Source organism: Solanum pennellii, chromosome 1 (assembly GCF_001406875.1).
Source record: "Solanum pennellii chromosome 1, SPENNV200".
Lineage (NCBI taxonomy): Eukaryota > Viridiplantae > Streptophyta > Magnoliopsida > Solanales > Solanaceae > Solanum > Solanum pennellii.
The window spans coordinates 65,808,838-65,816,606 of NC_028637.1; positions in this window are offsets into that span (position 1 = coordinate 65,808,838).

A 7,769-nucleotide genomic window follows, 5' to 3' on the forward strand; every position below is an offset into this window, starting at 1 on the left:
TATATATATATATATATATAGCCACAAGAGACATCATATCATCAAAGCATACCAAGGTTCACCTTCACACATACTAATGAAACCATAAAACCAAGTGAAGCATCACAACTCACCTTTTATCCCTCAAGCATATAGATACATCTCATCCAAGCAATCACATATGAAAGACCACTGAATAACTAAACATAGAGAGAGATCTTATAAAGTTAAGTTCTATGGAATGACATGATAATGCTGGAGAACGGAAACTCTATCATCCTATAGCCTCTCGCTCATAGATGTGTCGCAACTCACACCTATGATTGCGAGTCTACTAGACGTGGCAATATGAGACTTTTAGAACCTAAAACCACTTTCATAACCTCATGCTCAAATGCCATATTTGTCACAACTGGGAGCACCCATGAGAAGTAACATGGCGTACTTGACCTCTCGAAGGTCTTATACAAGCCCATAGTTATCATTCATCGCATTGCATAGGTAAATTAGCGGAAAATTTAAAACTTTTCATATCACATCATATGCTAGAAACTTCACTTCATATATATAAAATATCGTAAGTACACATTTAGACTGTAGTCTATTTTTGCGATACTAGACTCAGCATCATAAGAGTACTTTAGGGACAACACTCATTATAACATTATACATAAGTATAATAATATATTGTCTGTAAAGTAAGCTAGACATTAGGACATGCTTGGACTTAAGGATTCATTTCCTTGAGCATGGGAATCACATATAAAACTCCTCAATCATAGACACATACTTTCAAGCATCCATAACCTAAACTTTGTGTAAAAATTAGAGAAGAATTGAGTTAGTATAATAATGCACTAAGTATAACAACTATGCGAAAACATACATTTAAAAGGGACATTTCACTTGAAATCATATTTCATGCATTTTGAGAAAATCTTCATAAAACCTTTATACAATAATCATTATGTCATTTACCTACTTCATATAGGCATATTTCATAGTCAAGCATAATATAAATCATACAAAGCATTTAAGACATTTTTGAATCATTTTACAGTAAGCTCCTCATGCTTTACAGTGAACGTTTATCCCTTATAAGTGAACTTGTTCCTTTAACCCATTAGCCTCTCAAGTAACCCTCTAGTGACACTTGGTGCAATTTATCACCTTAAGGACACAAGGAAGCCATACATCCAACCTACACAAGCCAATACATACCATCATAGAAGTATAATACATCATAGACACATTAAGGTCAAGACTATAGGGACAAGACAATGAACTCTATTCACTTTGCACACATACTAATGTCTATTCAAATATAACCTTATGAGAACTTAATCCCAACCCCAATCTAAGTCTAATAGTGCCATGTACATGTGAAGCCCATAACCTCACACATACTTAGTAAACCTATCATGATACCACAAGCCTTAACATCCAATTCGTACATCAACATAGTAAGTGAAGACAACTTCATTCATGTCAATAAACCTTCATGATGTAGTCATTAAGACCAATATTATGCATATAAAACAAAACCACTTCATATAGGCTCATACTTTGCATTTTATCAAAACAAGTAGGCAAATAATACAAAGTCATGCATAAGGAACATGTATATAGACACATGCATTAGAACACCTTCCTAGGACTTCCCTCAAAAGACACTTGTGCAATGCATAGGTGAAGTCCCATCGCCACCTACACTAAGAAACTACCCTTAGGTTATCCTAGTTAGGATCCTTACTTTACTTCCATTGTCCATTTTACTTTAGGGAAACTATAGCCTTAACCGACACTAAGACCATGGGTTTTACATGGAATTTTGTTGTACAACCTTATACCAATGGAAGGTGTTCTTACCTGTCCAAGGTAGAACATTAACACATGCTAGCATACTAGTGGAATCACTTTGTAGATCCTATGTGGCATACATAGTTATGGAACTTGGAGGTACATGTGAAAACCCACTTTATGCCAAATGGGTGCATTATAATTATTCACTTATGGAAACCCTCTTTATGCCAATTGAGGCATTGTAGTTATCCATCTCATGAGGATTATGGTGACCTACCTTCCTACAATGGGAAGGGACACCCCTCATCTTCAAGTTCACTCGGTGCTAAGCTAAGTTCTATTTTTATTAAAAAGCCTTTACTAAATTTATCTTATAAAATTAGTCTTAGGAGAGTGATATACTCATATTCTTAGCTCATAGGTCGTAGATGAGAGTTCATCCACCTAAATCATGTGAAAAACCCTTTCACATGGACATAGCATGTGTAAGCACCTAACTAGTTTAAGGTACACTTGAGAAAACATTTAAAAGCCCCTTTAGTGACTAGATTATCATACATGTGTGTGTGTATATTTATACGTGAGCAAACCTTTCAAATAACATATAACTGACACACATGTTCATATATCAATGCATAGGTCTATAGGTATAACTATATGAGCATTTCATTCATATAAACACACCAAGAAACTATTCACTTTCATACTTCATATACTTAACACAATAGCATATAAGTCATATTCATACAATCTTCTGCAGGTACTTAGAAGACCAACCTAGGAACTATTCAATCAAGGTGCACATGTGCAATACATAAATAAGGTCCCATACCCTTTCCCATACTAGTACATCTTGCAAGTTATCCTACTGAATGATACATCACACCACATCACAGAATAGATAACATAGCATAAGACACATTTATTCAAGACTTACAAAATCTTTCCAAAAATCTCTAGTCATTATGCACCTGCATATACTTTACTTCACATATAGCATTATAGGACCTCATAATAGGCAGCACATATATGTAAAGTTAACATAACCATTTACATTCTCATAACATTAGCCATACTAACTAGATCATAGATAGAATAGGAAACTAGGGATAACTTTCATATAGGATGATTCATCACCAACACACATTCATATTATAATTTCCTTCAAGCCTATGTTCACATAACATATATATATTGGAAATAAACTAAACACCACTATCATAAGTGGCCCATACCACACAATGCCATACAACGCCAATTCTATCAACAATACTATAGAGAAGTAGAGAAGTAGAACATTTCTTATCAATCCTTTAGCCTTTGATCACCATTTATCGATACCACTGTTTCATCAATAATTCAAGTATAGTCCAGTATCTAAAGTAAAATAATCATATACGAAGTCATGTATAAGCTACTACAAGACCATGCTACAAACTAGTACAATACATCACCAATATGCTAGAAAGTAGAAGAACATAGACCATTAACCAATTTCACTTGCATGGTTCATTAATCATATTTCATCAATAATATTAATCGAGGGAAGTAGCTAAAGACATAATAATCAAGTCTAAATCATGCTTCGTCTACCCTAGAATTTAGATCACATCATTTACATTACAACATTCAATCTATAGGGTAGAAGAACCTAGATCAATCCTTACCAAGACTCCTTTACTTTGATCATGAATGATTCATACCCATAATTCATCAATAACATCATTATAAGGCAGTAGTTAAAGAAATCATAACCTAAACGAGATCCTACCAATTTCCTTAAACTTGAGATGACAGTGAGCAAGCTACATTAGGAATCCATGGAATATAGAAGAACATAGGCTAATCAAACCTTGATTCACATAAATCACTCATCTAAAATTCATCATTAATACACATAATAGGCAGTATATATTTGTAATTAAATGAGAAAGTATCATAATTTAATCGATATACATTCAAGATCATAAAGCCCACACATAGGCTAACTCGAGACTATGAAGGGAGCATGGGTTCATCATGCAATTGGATTAAAATTCACGTTACAATAAACATGTTAAATTCAATTCATCATTCGGAATCCTTTAAAACTGTTGTGAGAAAGAACCTATTGCTAGATTGAAGAAGAAGAAATTTGATCATATTTTGTTTTTGAAATTTTGAGATTAAATTTCTAGATGGAAGGATAATTAGAGATGAAGGATCACCATACCTTAATGTAGAAGAAAACCTCTAAAACTTGATGAAGAACCCATAGAAATCCAAGCTCCAAGTTGTTCTTGAGCTTCACCTTTAATGGAGGTTCTAGAGAGAATATTTTTGGAGGGAAGTCTAATTTGTGTGAATTGAATTGGGAATGGGGTTGTCACTTTTATATCACTTAAATACACCCAAAAATAACCAAATAAAACATTTAGGGTCAGGTTAGCACGTTGGATGAATTTACCATTCACTCCTTAAATAAAAAAGTCGCATGAAAGTTTGACACAACCTGCATCGATGGACCCATCGACGCCTAGTAGGTCCATTGACGGGTCGTTCTGCTGGCCGTCGTTTGGGTTTGAGGCTTGTCAATTTCCTTAAGCCTTAACCAGTATAAGTCCTAAATTATGGACCCCTCATCGACTGGGCGTCAGTCAACTGACGAGGCTTCGTTTGGCTTAGACAATTGAGGCAGTGTCTTGACAGCCTTTTGGCCATTCTTGAGGCCTCTTGCGGGGCCCTTGGGGTGTCGTACCTTGACGTATCAAAAAAAAAATATATAAACATGTAAAGGACCTTTCACATCATTTTCACCCAAATCAATTATATGCAATACCTTCAAACATGCTTGGCACACTCAAGACACACACCTGCACGTCTCAAGGGCTAACTTTCGAACGTCTTGGACGTTCTTGGACATTTGACCTCTAAATTTCATGAAACTCAACATAATTCCTCTAAAAATCATTATTACTCATATAAGGACTTCATAAGAAGATCACACACATGAAATCTCATAAAAACTTATATGGCCCCTTTGGTGACTAGTCGTCGAACATCTTGGTCGTTCCTTGACATTTCACTTCCAAATCACTTCAAATTAATCATGAATATTTTAAAAAAACTTAATCAACATGATGAAAATCTTACAGGCACATATGAGGGTCTAGATACCCTAACTCATTTTAGGGGTCTTACAATATCCCTCACTTGGGAACATTCGTCCTCGAAGAACACTTTGAACAATTTAATCACAACAGGGACTTCAATGAATCATAGAGCAGATCACAACATTGATAACATCATCATATAGAAGTTAATGCACCAAAATTACAAGGAACACAACCTCAAAACATTTAGAACTCAATGCAACATAAGCAAGTAAAACCTTTATTCACTAACTCTTTAATGCATCGAACACAGGCTCTTATCATGTTCACAAGAGGAACATACTTCTCCTAATCATAAGATAGTCTTTACGTTTCATTTTATTAAGATTATATCATGCAACCATCTTTAAGTCAAACTTAGGCAGATTCAATAACACTCAAGAAACAATTAGGCACTCATACTTCAACGCGCATAGACTTCAGTATGATAGGTTGACAATGAATTCTTATTAGTTAGGCATAATGCCATGGGAACATTCATAACTATACCATGCTTAGTTATTTTTTACGGAGGAATCTACTTCTCCTTAACACACCTACATGTCTCATGAGTTCATACCCAAGCCAGTCCACAAAGGTCAACTTTACTGTAAAATGAGATTTCTCAACTTATAAACATGGCATGCTCAAACATCCTTCCTAGTAAAGCCAAAATGGTAAATTACACCACACACACCACAACAATGTGAAGTCATTTCACAAAATTTCAATTTCTAGCATAACACTAGCTTTCATAAACATACATTATTTAGGGAAAGTTTTAAAATTTATAGGCGAACACAAGGACAATAGCTAGACATGCCTTAACCTTTCAAAAGTGAGCCTACAATCATGCTTTCCAAATCATAGAAGTCACATAGTTTTCAAGAGACTCAAATTTTTCATTAATGGCATAAACACCACACATTATAAGTAACTTCAAACATGCTTCTTACCTTATCTCATGAAGTCAAATGCACGACTAGTATTTCAAGATGCACAATCAACACAAGAAAACCATGAATTTAATCAAAATTTCTTTTGAAGTACTTTAGAATCCTCAAGATATTCTTAAGATAGTGTCAATCAAGACATACCAAACATATAGAGTCCATGCCATTCATAGTTTGGACAAGACTTCTATCATTAACAAGCTTACCAAGAATTCATTAGTTTCAAGATCAAGTAAGAATAGGAGAGCAAGGTAGAAATATCGACAACCTTACTACTCACATCACCATCCCCCACATAGGGTAAACCCAATTGAGAGAAAATTTACCCAAACTCAAGAGGATCTTAACTTAACAACCTTCATTTTCATCACTTAAAAGTGAATTACCACTTTAGAAGGAATTAAAGTAAGACAACATAGGAGCACCAAGGCATTCTAAACCTTACCATCTTAGAAAAAATATCCCCAAATCATCAAGTTAGGTCATACTACCCAACCACATAAGGTTTTTATACAATACAATAGACACCAAGGTCATACAACCTTAGGAGAAATATAGAGGAGACTTAGCCATAAGCCTTTTTCTTTTCTTTCAACATTAGAGTAAGATAACTTCCAGGTCAATCAAACCCACATCATAACCCTACAAGGACAATCATGCTACTGTAACTTTAAGGACCAAGCTTATACACAAGACTCCAATCCATGTAAAACAATCATAAAATTTATCACATATAAACAAAGGAAACATTTGAACCATTATACAAATACTTAGGATAATTCCTGAACGATGATCCTCCATCTACGGGGCATCATTCAACAGACGAGGTGTCACTTGGCTCAGTCAATTGACACTGTCAAGGCAGTGTCTCGACAACCTTTGGGCCCTTCTTTAGGGCCTCTTGCGGGGCCTTTGGGGAGTTGTACCTGGATGTTTCCAACGTAAATATATACCTTCACATGTCAAGGACCTTACATATCAGTTTCACCCAAAACAATTGCATGAAACACCTTCAAACATGCTAGGCACGTTCAAGACACACACATACACTCTCAAGGGCTAATTTTCGAATGTCTTGGACGTTATTGGATGTTTGACCTCTAAAATTAATTAAACTCAATATACTGCCGCTAAACATCATTATTAATCATATAAGGACTTCATAATACAATGACAAGCATTAAAGCTCATAAAAACACATATGGCCCCTTTGGTGACTAGTCGTCGAACGTCTTGGTCATCCCTTGACTTTTGATTTCCAGATCACTTCAAATAAATCATGCATACTTGAAAATGCTTAATTAGCATGATAACAATCTTTTAGGAACATGTGAGGCTCTATATACCCTAACTCATTTTGGGGGTCTTACAATAGTGCCTGGATTTGTTATTTCCAATATATAAATTACATTGGTATTTTCCCATATGATTCTAGAGGGTTACCTCTCAATGCCTTGACTGCGTTTGCTTTCCCTCTCCATGCTTGCATGTATGTTAATGAAATTTCCTGTGTTTGTTTAATGTCTCCCCGTATGTCAACTGCCGTGTAAATTGTTTTTGCGTCAACAAACTTTTCAACTAACATTGAACCAACCACACTACAGTTATACTGTCGGTTTGTATGAAACTTGTCCTACAATGGATTGTCTAGCCAAATATTCTCACTTTGAATAAATCAGACTTTTTTAACCGCATTGATATAAAATTTCATGAACAATTAATCATAAGAAATTTTATATAATAATTTTCAAAATGCAATCATAATAGGCATGTTAGGTTATTGAAATATTATAATAACATTTCATATTTAATATACAAAAACATGAATCTTGTAGTACTTGACCTTTTATAAATGAAAGTAAACTCCCTTCAAAATGCATTTTTTTTAGTAAATTCTGTTATA